The 25039-nt window shown below is 40.1% G+C and overlaps 1 long non-coding RNA gene across 2 annotated transcripts in view; it reads left to right on the top strand.

Moving 5' to 3' along the window:
* Positions 1-25039, top strand: part of LOC126496833 (uncharacterized) — a 186524-nt gene that overhangs the window by 75487 nt on the left and 85998 nt on the right. For both annotated transcript variants that reach the window (XR_007590448.1, XR_007590449.1), the window contains exon 2: positions 18139-18273. This is a non-coding gene — a long non-coding RNA (uncharacterized lncRNA). The remainder of the gene's footprint in view (positions 1-18138; positions 18274-25039) is intronic.

Below are 25039 nucleotides of genomic sequence, written 5' to 3'. Positions count from 1 at the left end.
CAAGCTCTCATTGATCTTTGGCCTATCATGAATGAAAGCTGGTCCACAGAATCTGGGAGGTAGAACATAGTAAAGAAGTTGGAGATAATGGAAGGTAAATACAAAGAAAAGGCAAACATTCTTCAAGAAATAATGAATATCTATTGTGGAATCATAAAAGATTTACACTCATCCAGTGACTTCAAGAGTATCCATGAGTTTTGAGCTTTAAGTGAATTAATTTCTAACCTGTGCAAATATTCTAAAAGTGACAAACACTGACAAGTTTGATAAAAGAAGTGGAGACTTGTTGCGGGAGGTCTTTCCACCCCTCCAACCAATAGCTGCTGTGATACCAGCCCATTGGGGCGTGGTCTCACTCCCTTTAAAAAAGTGGCTATTTCCTCTGCTCACTCTCTTCTCTTCCTGCTCCGCTGGAGACTAGACTCCCTTCCTGGTTGTGCAGATGGCTGTTGTCTGGGATGGTGATCTGTAAGTTTTTTCCCCTTTAAATAAATAACACCCTATTAATCATAACTCCAAACTGGTGTGGCCTTGTTCGTGACTTACGCCTTCAGAGACTCGACAAGAAAGGGAGAGTTTTGTTAGGAAAGCTTACCTACACAGGCAAGGTTTGAACCCAAGGAGAACACAGATATTTGCAAATGGCCAGGGCTAGTTTCTGGAGCAGGAACACCATGGTTGAAATGACTACACAGAGACTTAAAGAGAAGAAACAGAAGCAGAATAATGAATTATTTTGAGTAGCAGAAGATTTTCCATGATTTACTCGTCAATCAGTATAGCAGGCTGTGGCCAAACTATGGTAACCTTGAGAAAGTTGTGAATAGATTCAGAGGGACATAATCAAGGCAGGTCATGTTTGCACAGTGGCAGAGAAACCTGTGAAGTCTGTGACAGGACTGCACGTTGAAAGCACAGTGGGTTTCTGAGCATCAGTTCCTTTTGTGTGGCCAGAAATCACACCTGGTATGGCCCATGTTGATGAGTGAAATTCATAACCAAGTCTGTTAAAATCTGGAGTAGTATTCAGAAACAGCATTGCTAGCTTCTCTTATATTTAGATATTCCTCGCAGCATGCATTTGCTTGCTCAGCTCTGGGCCCAGGTAAAAGCGAAGCTAATGCTAGATTGGGCTCCCTTTTTTGACAGACATGCTGTCCTGAGTCAGTCACTCACAGAGGATACTTGGTAGAGATGTGGCTTTGAAGTCGTTTTGAGCCTGGGATCTGGGAAAAGAGAACCCTTGAGAATAGAAAGGATTGACAATCTCTTATAAATTCAAACACGAAATCCTTTAATAAATTAGTCCAAAGCTAGCCTAGGGACTCAGGAGTAGTTTGCTCAGTCTCCTCTGACAAACATGACATTGTGTACAAGAAATTCAAACAATCCAGCTGTAAATGACAGCGGCTTTGGGGTGAAGAAGAAGGAGTGGAAAAGTCTGTGAGAGTGGCAGGGATTACTTATACTTTATTCTCATTGGGGAAAATGTGTGTGGGTTGTTTTTTTTTGTTGTTATTTTTTTTTTTTTGTAATAGAGCAATAAAAAAGAACAGTGGATTGGCTTCAAGAAATTAAAAGTTTTTGTATGGATTTAAATATAATACAGCTTCTGAGAAGACAGTCATATTTTGAATCTTTGATCATAAAAATAGAGAACATTGCCAGTTTATTTGAAGCTTTATTTCATGCATTGTAAATGGACAGAAGTTATAATTTTTTTTAAATTTATTCTTCTCTCGTATTACATCCCGAAAATAGTTCTCCCCTCATCTACTCCCAATTCCCCCTCCAACTCCCCTTTTCCCCAGATCCACTCTTCCTTCGTTTCCATTCAGAAAAGGGCAGGTTTCTTAGGGATATCAATCAAGCATGGCATATCATGTTGCCATAAGACTAGACACATCTCTTCGTATTAAGGTTGTAGTAGGCAACCCAGGAGAAGGAAAGGGGTCTGAAATACAGGAAAAAAAAGTTAGAGACACCCTCTGTTCCCACTGTTAGGAGTCCCACAGGAACACCACACTACATAATTATAACACATATGCAGAAGTCCTAGGTCAGACCCATATAGGCTCCCTGATTGTCATTTAGACTCTATGAGCCCCCTATGACCCCTGCTTAGGTGGTTCTGTGGGTTTTCCTGTAATGTCCTTTTCCCTCTGACTCCTACAATCAGAAGTTATAACTTTCAGTTGCTTTGTGTGTGTGTGTGTGTGTGTGTGTGTGTGTGTGTGTGTGTGTGCTGATTTAGATCCTCATGCATTTTAGGGATATGCTGTATCACTCAGACACAGCCCTTACTTAATAATTTTTTAGTGAGATGGAAGACAACAGTAAAGTGAAATGATGTTGCTATTTGTGGGTAACATTATGAGTTTTAATTGTAAATGATGATGTTCTTTAAAAACTTTTCCCATTTTCTGTTGAGATAAAAAAAACCTTATTAATGAGTTTTTTGTTTATTTTTTTCTAAGGAAGGACCACATGATGTATGCTACCTAAGAATTTTGCACTTAAACATAAAGTTGGCATTTCTGAGAAATAAACACCCTCTGTAAATTATAGTTCCTTTGTAGGCTATAGGCCCTCTGTAGAGTGGAGGCTCTCTGTAGGGTATGTGTTATCTCTTGTATTTTGGGAACCACATCAGGACTGTAAGGAGAAATGGGTCGTGTCATTTTTGTGATGACGAATAAAAATAACAGAAATGGGTTTTGCAACTCAGAAAAATGCACATAACATTAAAGAAGGAGTTAAGTAGGAGATTATGAGGTTTGATACAACTTAGATGTACTCTGTGTGTAAGAATTGGCCAACAAAGTACCAAGTCACAGATTCTGCCCCAAGTGACTACTGTTGGCTGTGAAGCCATGGAGAGTAAGAGTGTTGACTTGTGCTGGGATGAAAGATAAGAGAGGCAACGTTTGCCTCCTTGTACCAAAGAGACTGGTGTGTGATGATCCACCTTCTGTGGATCATAAGAACTCTTGGACCTGTATAAACGATACTCTATGGAAACTTTCAGGGCATCTGTGCACATGCTGGCTCTAACATTGTACAGATTTCAGAAATCTCACACAAGTTCTGGGTCTTTAGATTTTACCCAGGTGTCTAGTTTGTTAGCTCTAAACGTTGCATCTTCAACCTTGTAAAGCTGTTTCAAATCTTTCTTTATGGTTACAAAGACTTCTAAAAACTTGATAAACTAACAGAATTTGTTTTGAGAGCCCTCAGGAGGTAATTTACAATTTCTATATCCATGACACACTTCTAAAGCTGAAATTAATTGTAGAAATGACATGGGCATCATGATAGATGGCAAATATTGCTATTTAATTCATCTCTTCATCCTCCTCAAGTGGGACAGCTAATGGTGTTCCCATGGCTAACAGTTAATTGCATAGGAAAAAGACTAAGCTATAATAAGCGTATTATAATCTCTTATCAAATAAAGCATCATGCTTTTGATATGTTAATGAATCCTAAGAAATAGCACTGATTGCTTAAACACAACAAAATGAAACAAATATCCATGTAGATTTAGTCTATTGATAAGACAATGTTATATGGTCACTACTTGAAAAATTATAGTCGTTAGTAAATCTCAAATTTTTTGGGGGGGGGTTGGAGACAGGATTTCTTCGTAGCTTTTGGTTCCTGTTCTGGAACTAGCTCTTGTAGACCAGGCTGGCCTCGAACTCACAGAGATCCGCCTGCCTCTGCCTCCAGAGTGCTGGGATTAAAGGTATGCGCCACCACCGCCCAGCCTAAATCTCAAATTTTTAAATTGATTTTTAAATTTAAAATCTACATTTTTCCCTGCTCTTCTCTGTTGGGAGCAGTGAGACCCCAGATCCCGAATTTCTTGTAAACAACTTGTTTTCCCCGGATCTGAGTGCCTACAGATGCTCTGAGCAGGAGACCTTCAGGAGTTCCTGATGGCAGGAGAGTGGTTTCTGGTGGGTTTGGCTGGGGCGTGGCTACCTCTATATAATCTGCCCCTGAACACAATAAAGAGAGCATTCTAGGGCCTTTGGTTTCAGTGTTAAAGGTTTGTGTGTGTCGGTCTGGTCTGTCTCTTCATCTGTGTCTTCAACCTCCACCAGTCCTTTGCTCAAAGCTCGCGAACTGGGGTCTAGTGCACAGAGCGCAGACAAGGGGGCCCGGTGCGCAGCACTTCTCTCTGACTCTCCGTCCCCTTTAACCCTCTGCCAAGGTCCCCATGCTCTCAATTTACTCAGGAGATCTCATCTTTTTTTCTACTTCCTATGTAGATTAGATCTATGCATGTCTCTCTCAGGATCCTCATTGTTGTCTAGGTTCCCTGGGATTGTGTTTTGTAAGCTCGTTTTCTTTGATTTATGTTTAAAAACTACCTATGAGTGAGTACATGTGATAATTGTCTTTCTGTGTCTGGGTTACCTCACTCAAAATGATGTTTTCTAGCTCCATCCATTTGCATGCAAAGTTCAAGATGTCGTTATTTTTATCTGCTATGTAGTATTTCATTGTGTAAATGTACCACATTTTCCTGACCCATTCTTTGGTCGAGGGGCATTTAGGTTGTTTCCAGGTTCTGGCTATGGCAAGCAATGCTGCTATGAACATAGTTGAGCACATGTCCTTGTGGCACGGATGAGCGCCCTTTGGACATATACCCAAAAGTGGTATTACTGGGTCTTGAGGAAGGTTGTTTCCTACTTTTCTGAGAAATTGCCATACTGATATCCAAAGAAGCTGTACCAGACTGCATTCCTACCAGCAATGCAGGAGTGTTTCCTTTACCCCACAACCTCTCCAGCAAAATTGTCATCGGTGTTTTTGATCTTGGCCATTTTAACAGGTGTAAGATGGAATGTCAGAGTTGTTTTGATTTGCATTTTTCTGATGACTAAGAATGTTGAACATTTCTTTAAGTGTCTTTCATCCATTTTAGATTCTTCTGTTGAGAGTTCTCTGTTTAGGTCTGATTTTTAAGACTATATTTTAAGTAGATTTAGAAAAAAAACTTTAGAGACATTAAGTTTGGAAAATGGAAAAAACTAATTAAATCATAAGACTTATTTGAAGTACCCCCAAATTCCTTCAGCTAAACATGAAGGACCACTTACTAATGGCCAGCCTTCACTTAGTAGTTTTTATGTGATGCCCAAAAAGGTGCCCGATGAACTCAGTTCTTGTCACAGCCTCTGAGATAAGTAATAATTTTCTGACAGCATTCTGGCACGAGATAAGTTTATAGTAGTGTATGGAGTGTCTTGTCCATGGGTAAATAATGACTTAGTATTGGAACATACACTGCAATGCCCTTGAAGTCTAATTTCCTAACTACTTTATTAACCAATTGTTTTTTACTAGAAGTTATAAATTATTAAGAAAGGAAGTATACAGATAATTTCCGTGATTTGTAGAAACCCAGACTGAATGAGGACTAGGCAAGCTTATTATTAGCACCTTGTATTCTTTTTTAAAAAATTATTGATTTCTATTGAGCTCTACATGGCACCTTGTATTCTTGTGTATGTTATTAGTTCAGTCTTGTTCATTACAGACTTTCTAATGGTCTATAATGGCTTCTGATAAAGACCAGGATGCAGGTAGGTAAACAACTGGATGGGTACCATGGTTAAAGTGACATTTGCTCAGGATGAAGTTACCACCCTTCAATTAAAAAATAACTTCTTTTCTCTTAGTTCAAATTTTTGTCATGTAACCTATTCTGACCATGCTTCTCAACTGTTTCCAGATCATCCCAACCCACCAGTCCATGATTTCTTTCTCTCTGTGTTTAGAAAACAAATAGGTAAATAAAGAAACAAATAAAAATCCCCAAACAGACAAAACATCCAAACAAGGGGGAAAAACACAGGAAACTGTCTCTCTTTCTCTTTCTCTCTCATGCGCTTGCGTATGCTCTCTCTCTCTCTCTCTCTCTCTCTCTCTCTCTCTCTCTCTCTCTCTCTCACACACACACACACACACACACACACACACACACACAATTGTAAAACACACTATTCAAGCAAAAGTCCAAATAAGACAAAAATACACAAACAAAGCAAATGAAACACAAAGTTGGCAGAGAAAAATCACTGAGTTTGTTTTGTGCTAGCCATCTACTGGTCATTGGGTGATTAATATACCCATGAGATACCATTGGGAGAAAGCTAATTTTTTTCTTTATGAGCAGCTATCAATTTCAGATAGTTTCTGATTAGAGATGGGAGTTTCATGTCTACTGCCCCGTCTCAGCACTGGGACCCTGTCTGGCTTTTATCTGTGCAGCGCTGTGCATTCTGCCATGGTCTCTATGAGTTCATATATACATCAATCTGCTGTGTCTGGAAGACAGTGTTTCTGCAGAGGCCTTCATCTCTTTTGGTTCTTAGACTCTCTCTGTCTCCTCTTCTTCATACCTCCCCGAGTCCTGAAAAGAGGGTTTAATGAATACATCGAGTTTAGGATTGAGTGTTCTTAACTTGCTCACTTTTAACTCAGTTTCTCAATTGCATTCCTTGTGAAGGAAGCTATTTTTTTAGTGTAGAAAATCCATGAAAGGCAATGTAAAATTCAAAGTTATGTAAGTTTGCCTAACTGATGTTTACTCAATAGCCTTCCTTTCTTTCACAATTCAAAAACTAAGGATTCATTCTCCTCACATTTATATGTGTATTTCAATAGTAAGTATATATTTATGACTGGATGGTAAAAATTGAATATTAATATGTTGTCCAAACTAAATAAGACTTGTACAAAAGTGCCTTTTTATCAAAGATAATTTAAATTCCACTTTAAATAATCTTTATTGTCAGTGATGTAATCCTTCAGTTTCTGACAAGGACTATTCAGAATTATGACAACATAGGGTATCTGCCAGTTTTAAAACTATCCTAGGCAATTTACACAATGTTAGTATATAACTCACAATATCATCCCAGGTTGGGTATTGTTCAAACCTTTCTGTAGACGGGGAAAGTTAAGCTAGCTGTGCACCTTTAGCTGTGTATGTTGCACCTGAACCATTTCTTTTCAGACATGTGAGTAACACTTACATATATTGTTGTCACATACTTTAGAGGCCTTTAACCAAGTCATAAAATGCAAATTTTAATTTCAAATTAAAATTGGTATTAACTATGATAAAGACAATTGAAGATTATTTGTGGATAATTAATGATGATCTGGTAAGATTACACTCTCTATCAAGGAGAAAAATTTAAGGAGTTTTATTCTTTTTTTTATTTTTTTTATTGAAAAAATTTCTGCCTCCTCTCCACCTCCCATTTCCCTCTCAGTCCCCCTCACTCCTCTCCCCCTCCTCCCATTCCTCTTCCCCTCCCCCCACTCCTCTCCCCCTCCTTCTCCAGTCCNGACTCCCCCGAAGTCTCCCTCCAGTACCTTGGAGCTTCGCCTCAGGAGACAGAGCGCGGGTTCGCGTCCGCGTGGGGGCCGCCGGCGCCGAGGCCTCAGGCCCGCGTGACCCCAGCCCGGGGTCCCCGCGGCCGCCGGGGCTCAGCAGCAGCCGTCGCCGCCGCCACCACCGCTGTAGCAGCCGCCTCTGCCGGTGCCGCCGCTCCCTAGACCGCCTCCTCTTCCCATGGCTGCGCCCTGCTTGGCAGCTCGTGGGCTGTCAGGCTTGGGGAGGAGGAAGGGGGCGGGGTGAAACGGGAAGGGAGGAGGGGAGAGGAGAGGGAGGGAGGGGAGGGGTGGGAAAAGGCGGCTGGCCTTGGGTTCAGCGAGGGGCCGCCGCTGCCCGGTTACAGGCTGCCCAAGAGACCTGCAGCGGGAGTTGAGAGCAGTCGGCTCTGGACCCGCTGCTGCGGGGAGGTCGAGCGCCGCCCCCGCTACTCATTCCGCGGGGCTGGGATGAAGCTTTCTGGCAAGGAGTTAGGAGTTGGTGCGTGTCACTCTCCGCTGGGCGGCGGGGCTCCTCCTAGAGGAAAATATTGGTAGTTGCGGGAGACTTCCCACCTCTCCACCCACCAAGTTCTCAGAAAGAAGGCAGAACCTAGCAGTGCCCAAGTTGAGGCTATACATTCAAAGAACACTCGCAGAGGAGTGCATCTCCTGCAGGCACCGCAAGAAGACACTTTGGAAAGTGTGTTGAGTCCACCAGGCGTTAGTCAGTTGGCCCCGAGTTTCATGCTTCTGCTCTCTGGGACACAGTAATAAGGACCTTCCCTATCCGAGAGGTTAAAAAATGGAGACACTGTAGATAACTTAGGGGGAATGCATGCATATTTGCAAAGGACTATCTAGAGTCCAGAGGGGGACTAAGGTCCACTCTGAGATGTGTCCTTGTGTGTGACCTAGGGCACGAGTTTTAACTACCCACTGCTGGGTACAGTTCATCTACCAGACACATTTCTATTTTGTTGGAAAAATTAACTAAGACAGAGGTTGTCAAAACACTTCCCAAAGTCAGAGTGGTACATCAGTATTTTCGCGAAACAACACATGGCCAGTTACCACTCACTTCTCTAGGCAGAGTACAAAAGTACAAAAGTCCAGCCCAGGGCTGTGGGGCTGCCTCCTATCTGCAGGACCGACTGGTCATGCGATCTTTCTGCTGTTTACTTTGTACTGACAGCTTGTTATAACCCCGTTTATCTATAACCTTCTTACAGTTTCGGCTTACAAAGGGTCTCTCTCTCTCTCTCTCTCTCTCTCTCTCTCTCTCTCTCTCTCTCTCTCTCTCTCTCTCCCTTTTTCACTTTTCTTCCTCTCATACTAGAAATCGAACCCAGGACTTAACACATTCTAGGATTCTAGGCAAGCACTCTACCACAGAGCTCTATTTCCTGCCCAGCCCAGAATTCATGCTTTTTAATGGGAAAATTCTCCTTATCCCAGTGGTTTTTATTATTTATTATGCACATAAACAGGTAGCAGATAAACTTGGCATATGCAGATACAGGCTGTACTCAATGATTAAAACAGATGATTAGACGACAGCTAGCTTCTTGGGATCCAAAAAATGTTGATGTCTCTGGTGTAGTCAGAAGTATGTTTAGATGGCACAGGATTAGGATGAGGACTTGACTGCTTATGGTCTCAGTCTGGAGTTCCTACTAAGATTCTCAGAATGATGTCTCGGACAAGTCCTCATTTCAAAATGACAGTAATTAGTTCATGGAGCTTTGAACAAGTTAATATATAAATATCAATGCCCACATGAAGTAAGGACTTTATTAACCATTGAATGATATCAATCATTCTTTGAATAGTCCTTCAGAGTAAGTTTGCCTCTCTGAAATCTGGTGCTCAGTCAACTAAGACCTTCAATGATACATGTACGGATAATTATCTTGACTTTTATTCCAGAGGGTTTGTGAGCTAGGTCTTTAAGATGAAGTGATTTTATTGGGAAAAATTCATGTAGTGTATAAATTCCTTGATACTAAGAATTTAAAAAAAATGTGCTAAAATATTGGGTGTTTGAGACATGAGGCAATATGACATAGGCACATTTTTAACTTTTGTAACCTAATAGTTTCTACCACCTGCATAGATCAAATCTGTCACCCACTTATAGGTTGGAATATCTTAGGGGAGGATGCTTGCTCTTTGGCTAAACAACCATTTTCACAGAAAGGGCTCATAAAGTCACCATATGGATACTGAGAAGTTGGAGACTGATATAGCTAATATTGATTATCAATTTGATAAGTCTTAGACTTACTTATCAAATTTGAAATGAATCTCTTGTGCATGTCCATGAGAGATTAGCTAGACTGTGTTAATCAAGGTGAGACGACTCACTGAGTACGGGCAGCATCCTTCCATGGTGTACCAGGCTGTACACATAAAAGGGAAAGGAAGCAGACCACAAGGATCTATGCCCATCTATTTCTTGACTGTAGGTGCCCAAACGTGACCAACCTCCTCATGCACCTGCTGCAATGACTTCCTAGTGGTGACAGATTATATCCTTGAACTATAAGCTGGAACAAAACCTTCTTTAAGTTTCCTTTGTAAGATTTGTGAAGCAGTGAAACGAACAGTTCAGGTATAAGGAGTATATTCAAAGGGAAGTGAAAGGACCGGGTAGGGCATCCCATGCTACCACTGTGGATACAGAGTATTTTTTATGTGTGCGTACACCTGCACACGGGTTGCAGGTGAACTTGTGTGGGTGCTATGTCCAGAGGTCAATGCAGATTTCTTCTTGTTTGCTCTTTATTTTGTGAGATAGGGTCTCTCCCCAACTCTGGGGATCAGCAGTTGGGCTAGATTGCCCGAGCAGCAAGCCCTAGGGATCTGTCTGTCCCTGCTTCCCCAGTGTTGGCTGCGCATGCATGCTGCCCTGCCTAACTTTTCCCATGACACACACTTGACTCAGAAATCTCTCCAGCCCCACGAGGACACAAAGAATATCCTGAATTACTAAAGTTTATGGAGAAATACAGCAGCAAAAAATACTGAAATCCCTGTCTTCATGGATTATCATTCTGAGACGCAACGTGTACAGGGTTTGGTGTAACATTTTCAGCAACACCATCCCAGTGCAAGGAGATACACCAAGGAGAGGAAACATGAACCACTCCTCTGTCTCCATGGTGTTTATGCTCCACACTCCAAGATGTTTCTGGAGTACACATCTGCTAGAAATAAAAATAAAGCAGAAAGATTTCAGAGGTCACCGTGTCTGCTTGTCATCCCTACTCCTTCACTATCATTGCAAACAGTGCAGCGTAAGGAATAGTCCTTGGGCAGACATTCTGTGGTGGCGGCATTCTCCATGTTCCTTCAAAGTTCAAGTTCCGAGTCGAGCATTGTGAGTCTCCCATAGGTTTACATCTCAAGCACCACAGAGAAGGGGCCTGCTATGCTTCCCAGTTAGGGCAGTGTCCTTTTAGACTTAGTATAATCAACCTGTGGTGAATCCTTTCTCTTAGTTTAAAATGTCACATGTGTAGAAGCATGAAATCTGGGTTTGATGCACTGGGGTTTTCATCGCCACATCTGCCAATCAGTTTCAATCACTTGCCACTCAGGTAACAAAGCCGGAAGGCAAAGATCTGCCCAGAGCAGGAACAGGCCAAATGGGTTTGTCTGTCAAAGGCATCTTAATCCTCTGCTTTAATGAAATGTTTTCAGTCAACTAACAACTACAGAATGAATGACTCAGTGCATTTTGTTTTGGGTTTTGAAATAGAAAATTGAAGGGGAAACAGTTCAAGATACACACAGACTGTGAGAACGGTAAATAAAAATTAAAAAAAACTAATCTGACAGAGCTTCAGAGCTAGAAGATGCTTATTGGATGGGTTCAATGATTAGACACTTGAGCTTAAGGCTGGTTTTCTTCTTGACACAAGAACTACGTATTCTGGTGACTTATCAATGGAAATTAAGTTCTGAATGCAAAATATAAATAAAAAGATGTCAGTGTCATAAACTGTGAGTTTGAATTCTATCTGAGCAGGTGGGTTAATTCCACTCCATTGACCTCTGCTCCTCATGCCAAGGTATCCATTTCTTGCCTCATTGGCTCTAGATCCATCCAGGATCCCCAGATCTATGAAGATAAAGGCAGGCCCTTGAAATACTTTCTCTTTTCTTGCTCGCTCCGTAATCACTGAAGTCCTTTGGGACGTAGTGAAAACTGCAGAAGGTTTTCTTTTCTGGGTCCCCTATGTGCTTTTTTTTTCTCCTGGGGAACCCCTTCAGCAGTGACCACTCCTGTGCCTCATGTTAGCTGGTGCGTCTAGAGCCACCCTCATAGACCTACCACTTGTGTTGGCTCTGCTGTTACTATCTTGGAATTCTTAGTAATTTTTCATGCAAAAAAATTTTATCTTTATCTTTTCATTTGAACTAGGCCCTATGATCTAGTTTTTCTTTCAGTCAATGATATCTTCTTCAGTGTCAAGATCATACAACATGGGGAGCTAACCCTGAGCCCAGCCCCTGAAGAACACAGTGATGAGCAGTATTCAAGACCCAGGTACTCCCTTCGTCTCCTCATGGGAGGTTTCATAGTAGACTCCCCCTCCCACTGGAAATATGATCCTGGCAGCACCTGGATCCGAAGAGCCTGATGCTTCATTCTGCTATTACTTACATTACCCAAGGATGCTCATCCCTCTTGCACTAGGAATGATAAGTCAAGGGACAGCATCCCTTTGAGCTCATTGGGAGGAAGGGGTCCTGAAGATGGCTATGGATATCAAACAGTCTTGGAGAGGAGGGCAAAGCTGAAAGCAGGAGAACAAAAGAAGAAAACAGAAGAAGACTCAGGATTCAAGAATGGCAAGGAAGCCCAGGAAACAGCAGCAGTTGGGCACACTGGATCACAGCTTCGAGAATGCGGACTTTAGGTGAGCATTTGAGATTCTGACTTTAAATATGAGCATACATTCACAAATCCCAGAGTAGAAATTCCCGTCTCATCCTTCCTTTGCTTAATCCTTCTTCTCTTCTTCCACATTTTGGAGCAGCAAGCCAGGTACTTCTTGCCCTGAAAAAGCATCATATAAAGTGCCCAGACCTTCACATGAGTTAAAAAAAACCATTAACCAAGACATTAATATTCCATTATTGGAGATACAGTACAACTAAAAACACCAAGACTTATAAAAGTAAGGAGCCTACAATACAATGTGAATCAAAACCCACATTCCTTTGGATAATTTCCAATGCTTCAGCAATAGAACAACATCTGAAAGTGTGGATGGCTTTCTACAATTTTACCTATTTGCCATTTTGCCAACATATTACTGGAATTTTTATTAGACATACACCAGAGCCTCAGTGGCTACCTTCCCTACCTGGGAGCTATGATACTACATGAAAAGGGATTTTTTTCCAGTTTAAATTGCATTTAGTTTAAAGTTTAATGTGTGAGATTTTAAATTTCAATTAAAAATTCCATGTATTCTTTTTTCATTTTAGAATTTAAATTTCATAACATGATTATCTTTAATTTTGATTTTTATTATTTCTTTTAATAAGTTGGTCAAATATTCTTTGTGAATCCTAGCCACAACTTTTTAAAAAGTAATTTCCATATTGTACTAATGTTTTCATTTCATCTGTAGTAAATTAATTTTCCAACTGCAGGTTTGCTGGTTATGGCCTCCATCCTTTTTTTGTGGCCTTCTTTTTCATGTACTTTTGACTCCCTCTGCCTCACCTTCTCCCTCCATTCTCCTCTCCTGGGGTTCCCTTTCCTAGGTTCTCCAAGTCAATTTCAAGACCTGTATTATCATGTTGGTATTGATACCATCCCACAGTCTCATTAGATGCTGCTTAGGTGTTTGTTCTGAAAGAAGTTTGGCAAGTTAAGCCCTGTGTAGGCTACAAGATTCTGATGTCTCTCTTACTCCATGCTAAATGTGGGTGCCAGGTACAGCTGGAGCAGCAGAATCCAAAGCTCCTTGATTAGAAGTTATTTGAAGAAGAAGTGGAGCTGAGCATCATAGCGAGTATTAGTTCTTTTGGGTCCTTGCCTCCTGGGTGCAAATTTTGTCCCTATTTCTCCTGCAGATGTTCGATACACTTTGTAGGTATCTTAAAGCACAGGTTTTAATGATAGTCTTTGCAAGCACTTTCCCTGTCTCTCTCTCTCTCTCTCTCTCTCTCTCTCTCTCTCTCTCTCTCTCTCTCTCTCTCTGTCTCATGTTTATATGTTTTATTTTATGTTAGTATATATATATATATATATATATATATATATATATATATATATATATATATATTCTCTAAAATAGGATTTCACCTTTTGTCCAGCCATCTGCCAGTCAGAGTATCCTATGGACTGAATAGAGTACCAGACCCTTAGGGTACAGAGAACATAGTTCAGTCTCTTTCCCACTGCTCTCTTTGGCCAGTAACAAGGGCAGAACAGACAAGCTTCCTTCTCTTTGGCACTGCTGCAGAATTTACGTAAGCTAGTTCTCAATTTTGAGGCGTTAGGAACTGCTGAAGCTCAGGGTGTTTAACAAGTGCCTACCCACTAGTTGCAGAATCTGGTAAAGCGATCTGTGACATCACTTTCCTTTGAACCTTAAAGGAAAGAAGTAAGTGTGCACACTGAATGATCACATGGTCAAGTTTGATCATGGACTCCAAACCTAAGAATAAGTTTAACAATACTTAAAAACTAGCTGACGCTAGAACTCCAGGGTTTATTTTTTAAAAAATATATTAGACCCATAAAGACTAGTAAAGAGTATGCACGTTAGTTTTATTAGTGACAAGTCGTGACTCAGAAGCACTGTCATGAGGAAAAGCATCTGTTCTAATCTGGGAGTTCTAAAGTAAGCAGGCAAGCAATAGGAAAAGACAGAAGAAGAAGACAGAGAGTCTTGAAGGAGAAAGGCTGCAGTGGGAAGAATTATCCTAGAAAACAAAGGGCAGCGAGGCTTGCGTAGAGTAGGAGAGAAAATGAGATGGGAAGCTAAGAACGTGAAATAAAATGGGGCACATGAATGGTCCCTCCCTTGACAAGAATGAAGTATTCCATATAAGCTATCAGTCTGTAACTGGCTGTTCACATTTTCATATTTTCAGGAGACATCAGCCCACCAAAGGGTCTACCTGCTTCCCATATAAGCAGGTGGAATGTTCTCTGATATTCGCCTTGTGTTCTGAAGTCCCAAACAGAGTCATTCTCCTCGGAAGAGAAATTATGGACTTTAAGATGAAGACAATAACCTGGAAAAAGAGAAAGGAGAGAAAGGGCAAATTTTCCTTTTGTTTGCAAATGTAGTGTATTAATTGCCTTCCTGGGAGACTTTCTGGACAGACCCTCTAGTAAACAAATTAGATATAAACCGAAGAAGGGGGCACCAAGGTCACTGTGGTGAGGGCACATCAAGTGACAGGCGCTGGGCCCCCCGATGCATGGCTTGCAGAGCAGATGTTCACAAGCATGCAGTGATTATTGAACTGGTAATAAAAAAGCATCAGCTCACAGGCAGCCACGATGGATGCTGGTAATTATAAGGCATCCCCTGGGAGGAAAATGACACAAGTCAGCCACAACTCCACAATCACCGGGGCATAATTAAAGCTCCAGTAACAGTTGTTAATAGGGTGCAAATAAAACAGGGGGGAAATTTGAACACCCCCCCACACACACCTTTTTTTTTTTCCTTTTTAAGAGACGGCAAAGGGCAATGTAATTATAGGGACAGCAGATTTTTATAATTTTTCTTTGCATCATAAAACAAAGGGTTGGGCTATTTAGGTAGACCTAGATATTTAAAGTGTAGAAACTAAGAGACACCTAGAATTATTTATATTTGTATATGTTTATATATATATACACACACTTACTAAAGGGAAAGTGTGTTTGCTCTTTGAATATGTAGTATGTGGGGGAGAACAGATTTTTAAACAGAATGTTTATATTCTAATTTTCAAAATGGTAGAAATACAAATATGTAAAGAAAACGGAATGCATGTAAATATTTGGCCATTTCATCCTTTCCGGAAGATCTGTAGTGGTAGAATGTGCCAAGCTATATGATACTGTTGGTTTAAATGGTTTAGATATTGTTAAATAAAGTCAGCAAATGACTTACAGTGTTGAAAGTCTCACTTTTTCACAGAACGCTGCCAGCCACTCCCTAACCTAAAACATCAAACAAACCACAGCTTGTTTTCCGTGGGCTAAAGCATGGGTGCTATTTGCCAGCAGAACGTCTACGAAAAATACATCTACACCCATTGCGACCCAGTTGCTTGGGCGATTGGGCAGCTAACCATGCATCTGCTTGTGCATTACCAATTAGGCCCACATGACGATCTGTTTTAAGAGGCACTTGGGTAGTGGGATAAGAAGGAAAGGAATTATGCTCACTCCCCATGTAGCCACTTTTCCATTTGTGAAGATTGGGAAGAGTGGATTTAAAAGTCTGACAAATGAAGAAAACACATGCTCTGTCCCTGGACTAAACTTGATATTAGAAGTGCATGAATACCCACACGTGTCATGTTTCAGTAAAGTGTAGAACTGAGAACAAAGGGAACGGCAAATCAGTAGATCTTCCACTTCGAGGTCTCAACATGATTGCAATTAGCTACCACAAAGCTTTCTCCTATTGTTTTAGGGTACTCGGAGAGCTGGCCAATTAAACTATAACTGAGTACTGATGTATTTGGTATGTGCTCAGAATGAAACACATTTGGAATAGAATGCATGAAGAATGAGCTATATTTCAAGTAGGAGCTTAGAGTCTTAGTTCTGGGAAGAACCCAAGAGGTTACAGCCCACATCGTCTTGTGGCCCTCTGCATGTGCTATGCTATATTCTCATAACCGCAGTGAAAAGCACTGAAAAACAGCATCTGTCCTTACAGAGGACACAGGAGAAAAGAGGTAATGATAAAAGATGAGATCTCTGGCTCCTTCTGGGTCCTGCTGAGGAAGAATAAAAAAGACCTCACAATATGCTTCTCTTACTCCAATGTTTTAGAGGCAAAACGACAGTATCACAGGACTAAAACATTAAGATATGTTAATGTCTTCTACTTTGGGAGTGTTAGGGGTGAGACTTTCTTTAATTGGGATTCACCCCTGAAAGGGAATAGAGAGAATGAGGATGAGTGGCAGAGGAAATGAGGCATGTCACCCACCTAGAGACTAGACGGGGAGTGGTGTTCTCCAGGTGGCTCAGGATGCTGCAAGGAAAGGGAGGATGATAATGAAATAAGTGGGAGATGCTCTTTAATGTGCTTCCCTTCTGAACAATACAATCATACCAACCTCTGATAAAATCCCCACAAGGAGACTTTATATCAAACTGTTAAATATCTAGCTTGGTTTTAGATTTAAACAGGTCTAGTAAGAACCTCAGCCTACTTCCAATGGGAACAAGTTATCTAACCTACCAATAATAATAATAATTTTTTAAAAAGTTCTCATGCTTGAAATCTCAACACTTGGGAATAGAGGCAAGAGGATATTTGCAAGTTTGAGGCCAGTTAACTCTCTATAGTGAGGTCTAGGCTGACCTCGCCTCAAGGAAAAGTCTCATTCTTATTTTCCTCAACTATAAAACAGGGAAGATAATTATATATACCTCCTTGGGTGGTTATGTAAACCAAATGAGACACTTTATATAAAGCATCCCATATGTTTACTGATCACTGGATAAGCTGAAAATATCTTCGGCTTTTTTTTTTTCAGATTCAGTATTTTGTTACATAATTTGTAAATCAACTACTGTAACTCTCCTGTGATATTTTCACTCTTTGTAGAGTACAGCTGTACAAAATATGCTAAGTCTTTGGCACTGGGATGACTTGGATTTGTGTGGGATTCACATAGTCTAGGAGAGGTGCTTATAACGTGGTTTTCACATTACCCAAGTTTTATGAGGGCCTATGGCTTGGGATGGGAGAGACAGTAGACTTCACAAGGATGGCTGGAAGAAGGCAAGTAGAAGAACAGGTCCAGGAAGCAGTAGACTCATTCACCTTGACTCTATTTTTATAGAATTTGGCAAAAATTGAATGAGAGTCACCCTCTGGAGTAAAGATGTTTTTGTAAAGTTACTTGGCTCTCTGAGAACTTTATCTCCACAGCTCACTCCTACAAGAAAACGTATGGAACAAGCTAAAGAACTTGATTCTACTCACAGTCATAGAAGCTGACCATCTCAGATCGGGTGACCCTAAATGTCCAGTCCTTTCTGAAGTCCTGGTAGCAAATGACATCATAGTAGTAGAAGTAAGCATGTGTGCAAGGAAGATAGCTATCACATCTCAGATAGGAAGACAGAGAGCCAGGTATTCCTATTTAGGGACTTTCATAACAACTGATTGCCATGAGAAATACTTCAATCCCTTCTGGGAGATGTGTCCAATGACCTAAAAGCCTTTCACTATGTTCTACCACTTTGAGGACTCTGTCATAACCACAAACCCACAATGGGAACCAACCCTGCAATATATGAAACTGTAGGGCAGTACATATAAACTAAATGAACTTCACTGTCTGACAAACTTCATGATATCTTTGAGGTCTCAATTTCCCCTAGACCTCAGCTAAGGAAAGTGCAATGTTGCTTACTCTGCTACTTTCTCTTATTGGCCCTTGTATGGCAGGAGCCTCCATTTCTCCTCCTTATTTTTTTCAGTTTTCTTACATTTCCTTTATTTTTTTTCTTCTTGCCTAAAGGTCAATGAACTGAAGTGAAAAGGAAGAAAGATAAAAGTGTTCACCCAGGAAGTTGAAATGGCATCGTATGTTCTTCCTTCTTCCAATCCAACATCAAATGAAGGCAGCAGTGCCCTTGGCCTGGAAGATGATTCCGTGAGTAAGAGTGCTTGCTGCACAATCATGGAAGCCTGGGTTTAGAGCTCCACCCTCACAACCCCCCTCATAGGATTGGCCAAGGGTACCTGCAGCCCATGTTGGGAGGCAGGTAGAGATAGATCCTGAGGTCTGATAAATAGCTAGCCTCCCAAAGTAGCTTTAGGTTCAGCCAAAGACCCTGCCTCAAAAGAACAAAGCAGAGATAGAAGAGGCCCCTTGGTGTTTTCCTTTGGCATCTGCATGTATACACATACAATATAGACATATATACACACATACACATGCACACACCACCCACACTGAAGTATATCTAATGTTATTTATTCCAAAACTGCCTAAGAAGATGATAAAATCTGCACAAGTTACTAATTTACATGGGACTAAGAATTCCCTTAGAAGAATGTTATATAAATATGAACCATTTTATTATATCATGTAGAAATTTTGGCTCTTCTGATTCTTTAAAAGTTAAGTTTTGAAGCAGGACTAGGCCAGCAACCTAGGCCAGAGCGGGCCTGAGATGGAGAGCTCTATGGGAGCTGGAGCAGGTCCAGACATTTGCAGAGGCAGGACTGAACCAGCAACCTGGGCCGGAGAAGACCTGAGACAGTGAATTCCACAGGAGCAGGTATAGGGAAGCAACCGCTGAGCGAGTGGGCCAGAGCCAAAGACCACTGAGGGCCTGGGTATGAATCTGGGACCTCTGAAGAATTAGGCCCGAGCCAGGAGCCAGGACTTCTGTGGGTCTTGGCATCTGTCTGTGACTAGAGAGTAAGCAGGAACCAGAAACCTCTGAGGGTCTGTGTATGAGTCTGGGACCTCTGAGAAAACAGGCCTGAGACAGGACTGCTCCAGGTCCAGGCATTGGTCTGGGACCTCTGAGAGACTAAGCAGGGACCAGAAAACTCTGAGGGTCCATGCATGGGTCTCAGGTCCTCTCCGGGTCCTGGCACACATGAGTCTGGGTTCTTCAAGGGAAATCAGAGCCAGAAACCATTGCAGGACCAAACCCGAGCCAGGGACCTCTGCAGGAGCAGATCCAGACCAGGGACATTTATAGAAACAGGTCTGATCCTGCAATCTAAACCACAGCAAGCCTGAGACAGCAAACTCCACAGGAGCTGAGTAGACACCCCAGAGCACTGAGAGACCTCCAGAAACATGGAGTGACAAGCAGGGTAACTAGAACCATCGTATTGACTGTACTATGAGGAGCAACTATCTGAGCCTTGGATACACTGGCACCTAGAAGATTAATCACCAGAGTTACAGACAGCCCCAACAATATCAATTAGAGGAAAAGATGAGTAGACAAGATAAGAACACATGCAACACCACAAAGGCAACAAGACACCAGTAAAATCTAGAGACCCTACAACAGCAAGACTTCAACAACTAAATATAGCTGAAGCAGAAAAAAAATGACCTAAAAAATAACTCGGGAGAATGTTTAAGACTCTTAAAGAGAAAATGGGAAATTCCCTCAAAGAAATGGAGAAAAAGACAAATAAAACTTTGGAAGATATCAGGAAATCCCTTAAAGAAAACCAAAGGAAAAAACAATCAAATATATAAAAGAAACTATTCAAGACTTGAAAACTGAAATAGAGATAATAAAGAAAACACAAGCAGAGGAATTTATAGAAACAAATATCATGAGAAAATGATCAGAAAACACAAATACAAACATAAACAACAGAATACAGGAAATGGAAGAGAGAATCTCAAGTGCTGAAGAAACAATAGAGGAAATAGATTCATCAGTCAAAAAAACTCATTAAATCTAACAAAAATTTAACCCAAAATATCCAGGATATATGAGACACCATAGAAAGAACAAGCCTAAGAATTATAGGTGTAAAAGAAAGAGAAGTTCAACTCAAAAGCTTAACAAAATCATAGAAGAAAACTTTCCCAACCTAAAGAAAGATATGCATATGTGAAGCTTACAGACACCAAACAGACTGAATAAAAAAAAAAAGTCCCCTTGCCACATAATAATTAAAATACTAAACACACAGAAAAAGAAAGAATATTGAGAGCTGCAAAGGAAAAAGGCCAAGTAACATATGAAGGCAGACCCATCAGAATTACACCTGGCTTCTCATTGGTGACAATGAAAGCCAGAAGGTCGTGGTCAAGTATTATGCAGACATTAAGAGACCACGGATGCCAGCTCAGACTACTATACCCAGCAAAACTTTCAATCACCATTGAAAGATAAAACAAGATATTCCATGACAAAACTAGATTTAACTAACACCTAGCAACAAACCCAGCCCTACACAAAGTACTAGAAGGAAAATTCCAACCCCAAATGTTGGCTATATCAACAAAAACACAGACAATTGATGATCTCACAACACCAAATCCCAAAGAAGGGGAAAACACACACAATAACATTACCAACAATTGAAAACTATATTAATAGAAGATAGCAATCACTGGTCATTAATAGCCCTTCAAATAAATGGACTCAACTGACCTATAAAAAGACACAGGCTAACAGATTGGTTAAAAACACAGAATCTATCCTTCTGCTGCATACAAGAAACACACCTCAACCTTAAAGACAGACATTGCCTCAGAGTAAAGGGTTGGGAAAAAAATTTCCAATCAAATGGACCTAAGATAGCTGGTGTAGCTATCCTAATATCTAACCAAATAGACTTCAAACTAAAATCAAACAAAAGAGACAAAGAAGAACATTTCATATTAGTCACAGGAAAAATTCCATCAAGAAGAAATCTCAATACTGAACATCTATACCCCAAATGCAAGGGCACTCTTGTATGTAAAAGAAACATTTCTAAAGCTTAAATCATATGTCAAACCCCACACACTAATAGTGAGAGACTTCAGCACTCCACTCTCACCACTGGACAGGGCAGTCAGACATAAAAATTAACAGAGAAATAAGGGAACTAACAGACGTTATGACTCAAACGGACTTAACATTCATCTATAGACTATTCCATTAAAACATAAAAGAATATACTTTCTTCTCAGCACCTCATAGAACCTTCTCAAAAATTGATCACAAACTCGGTGAGAACAAAATAAACCTCAACAGATACAAAAAATTGGAATAACCCCATGTATCTTATCAGATCACCATGCCTTAAAACTAGAAATCGACAGCAATACTAATTCTAGAAAGCCCACTAACATTTGGAAATTAGACAATGCTTACCTGAATCATCCTAAATCTCAATGAAAATGACCACACAACATACCCAAATGTATGGAACACAATGAAAGCAGTGTTAAGAGGAAAGTTCATAGCACTAAATGCCTACATAATGAAGCTGGACAAATCCCACACTAGTGAATTAACAGAACATTTGAAAACTTTAGAACAAAAAGAAGCAAACTCACCTGAGAGAAATAGACAGCAGGAAATAATCAAATTAAGAGCTAAAATCAACAAAATGGAAACAAAGAAAACAATACAAAGAATCAATGAGACAAAGAGTTGGTTCTTTGAGAAAATCAACAAAATAGACAAACCTTTATCCAAACTAACCAAAAGGCAGAGAGAGAATATCTGAATTAACAAAATCAGAAATGAAAAGGAGGACATAACAACAGACATGAAGGAAATACAGAGAATCATCAGGTCATATTTCGAAAAGCTGTACTCCAATAAATTGGAAAACTTAAAGGAAATGGACAACTTTCTGGATAAATATCACTTACCAAAATTAAATCGAGATCACATAAGCAAATTAAATGACCTAGAACTGCTATGGAAACAGTCATCAAAAGTCTCCCAACCCAAAAAAGCTCAGGACCAAATGGTTTCAGTTTAGAATTCTACAAGATTTTCAAAGAAGAAATAATACCATTACTCCTCAAATTGTTCCACACAATAGAAACAAAAGGAACATTGTTAAATTATTTTTATAATGCTACAATTATGCTGAAACCCAAACCACATAAAGACATTACTAAGAAAGAATTGCAGACCAATCTTACTCATGAACATTGATGCAAAATGCTAAATAAAATATTGGCATTTTGAATCCAAGAACACATCAGAACCATCATCCACCATGATCTAGTCGGCTTCATTCCAGAGATGCAGGGATGGTTCAATGTATGAAAATTTGTCAACGTAATCCACCATATACACAAATTGAACAATAAAAACTACATGATTATCTCATTAGATGTTGCAAAAGCGTTAGACAAAATACAACATCCCTTCATGATGATAAAGATCTTGGAGACACCAGGAATACAAGGAACATACCTAAACATAATAAAGGCAATATACAGCAAGCCAACAGACAATATCAAATCACACTGACATCAGGAACAAGATCGGTTGTCCACTCTCTCCATATCTATTCAATACAGTTCCTGCAGTCCTAACTAGAGCAATACAACAACAAAAGGAGATCAAGGCATATAAATTGGAAAAGAAAAAGTCAAACTCTCACTATTTGGTGATAATCTGATACTTTACATAAGCGACCCCAAAAATTCTACCCAGGAACATGTACAACTCATAAACACTTTCAGTAATATAGCAGGATACAAGATTAACTAAAAAATCAGTAGCCTTCCTGGACACAGATGATAAATGGGCTGAGAAAGAAATCTGAGAAATATTGCCCTTCACAATAGCCACAAATAGCATAAAATATCTTGGAGTAACTCTAACCAAACAAGTGGAAGGCATGTATGACAAAAACTTTAAATCTTTGAAGAAAGAAATTGAAGAAGACACCAAAAAAAAAAAAAAAGATCTCCCATGCTCTTGGGTAGGTAGAATTAACATAGTAAAATGGAAATCTTACCAAAAGCAATCTACAGATTCAATGCAATGCCCATCAAAATCCCAACAAAATTCTTTGCAAACCTTGAAAGAATGGTTCTCAACTTCATATGGAAAAGCAAAAAACCCAGGATAGTCAAAAACAATGCTGTATAACAAAAGAATTTCTGCAGGCATCACAATCCCTGACTTCAAATTTTACTAAGAGCTACAATACTGAAAACAGCCTGGTACTGACATAAAAACAGACAGGAGAACCAAAGGAACTTGAAGACCAGGATATTAAGCCACACACTCTCAAATATCTAATTTTTGATAAAGAAGCACTAAATATCAAACGGAAAGAAAGAAAACATATTTAACAAATGGTGCTGGCATAACTGGATGTCAACATGTAAAAGAATAAAAATAGATTCATATCTATCACCATGCACAAAACTCAAGTCCAAATGAATCAAAGACCTCAACATAAAGCCAGCCACACTCGAACTTCATAGAAGAGAAAGAGGGAAGTACACTTAAACACATTGGCATGGGAGACCACTTCCTAAATATAAGCCCAGTAGCACAGACACTAAGAGAAACAATTAATAAATGGAACCTCCTGAAACTGAAAAGTTTCTGTAAAGCAAAGGACATGGTCAACAAGACAAAATCACAGCTTACACAATGGGAAAAGATCCTCACCAACCCCACATCAGACAGAGGTCTGATCTACAAAATATACAAAGAAATCAAGAAATTGGTCATTAAAAGAACAAGTAATCCAATAAAAAATGGAGTACAGACATAACACAGAACTCTAAAGAGAGGAATCTAAAAATGACTAAAAGACCCTTAAGGAAATGCTCAACATCCTTAATCATCAGAGAAATGCAAATCAAAACAACTCTGAGATTCCATCTTACACCTGTAAGAATGGCCAAGATCAAAAACACTGATGACAACCTATGCCGGACAGGTTGTGGGGTAAAGGGAACACTCCTGCATTGCTGTTGGGTTTGCAAGCTGGTACAGCCCCTTCGGATATTAGTATGATGATTTCTCAGAAAATAAGAAAAATAAAACCTTCTTCAAGACCCAGTAATACCACATTTGGGTATATGTCCAAAGGGTGATCATCCGTGCCACAAGGACATGTACTCAACTATGTTCATAGCAGCATTGCTTGTCATAGCCAGAACCTGGAAACAACCTAAATGCCCCTCGACCAAAGGATGGATTAGGAAAATGTGGTACATTTACACAATGAAATACTACACAGCAGATAAAAATAACGACATCTTGATCTTTGCAGGCAAATGGATGGAGCTAGTTAACATCATTTTGAGTAAAGTAACCCAGATCCAGAAAGACAATTATCATATGTCACTTACAATTGTTTATAAACATAAAGCTAAGAAAACCAGTCCACAAATCACAATCCCAGACAACCTAGACAACAATGAGGACACTAAGAGAATCATACATGGATTTAATCTACCTGAGAAGTAGAAAAAGATGAGATCTCCTGAGTAAATTAGGAGTATTAGTACCTTGGGAGAGAGTTGAAGCGGAGGGGAGAGGGAGGGAGGGTAGCAGAGAAAAATGTAGAGCTCAATAAATTCAATAAAAAATTAAAATATTTAATGTCAATAGCAAGTTTCAACTCATTCATCAACTAGTACACAGAAACACATTTTAGACTTATGATAGAACTAGGATAAATTATAGTCATTTTAGGGTTTTGTTTTGTTTTTGAAACAAGGTCACATGCAGCTGCTGGGTCATTAAACAGCTATACAGGCCAGGATAGCCTGGAATCCATTATCCTCCTGCCTCAGTCTCCCAGGTGCTCAGGTTATAGGTGTGCACCACCATGCTGACTAATTAAGGAAGAATAGGAGTGAATTCTAACATATACATCTTCTCCTAAACAATGACCAGTCCTTCCACATAGGGCATGCCATTTTAGCACTGCAGAAACAAAGTTAGACTGGG

The sequence above is a fragment of the Alexandromys fortis genome, unplaced genomic scaffold (assembly GCF_014885135.2).
Source record: "Alexandromys fortis isolate MF-2015 unplaced genomic scaffold, M_Fortis_MF-2015_v1.1 scaffold_6, whole genome shotgun sequence".
NCBI lineage: Eukaryota > Metazoa > Chordata > Mammalia > Rodentia > Cricetidae > Alexandromys > Alexandromys fortis.
The sequence above is the reverse complement of the archived record's forward strand: the minus strand, read 5'-3'. Positions and strand labels throughout refer to the sequence as shown.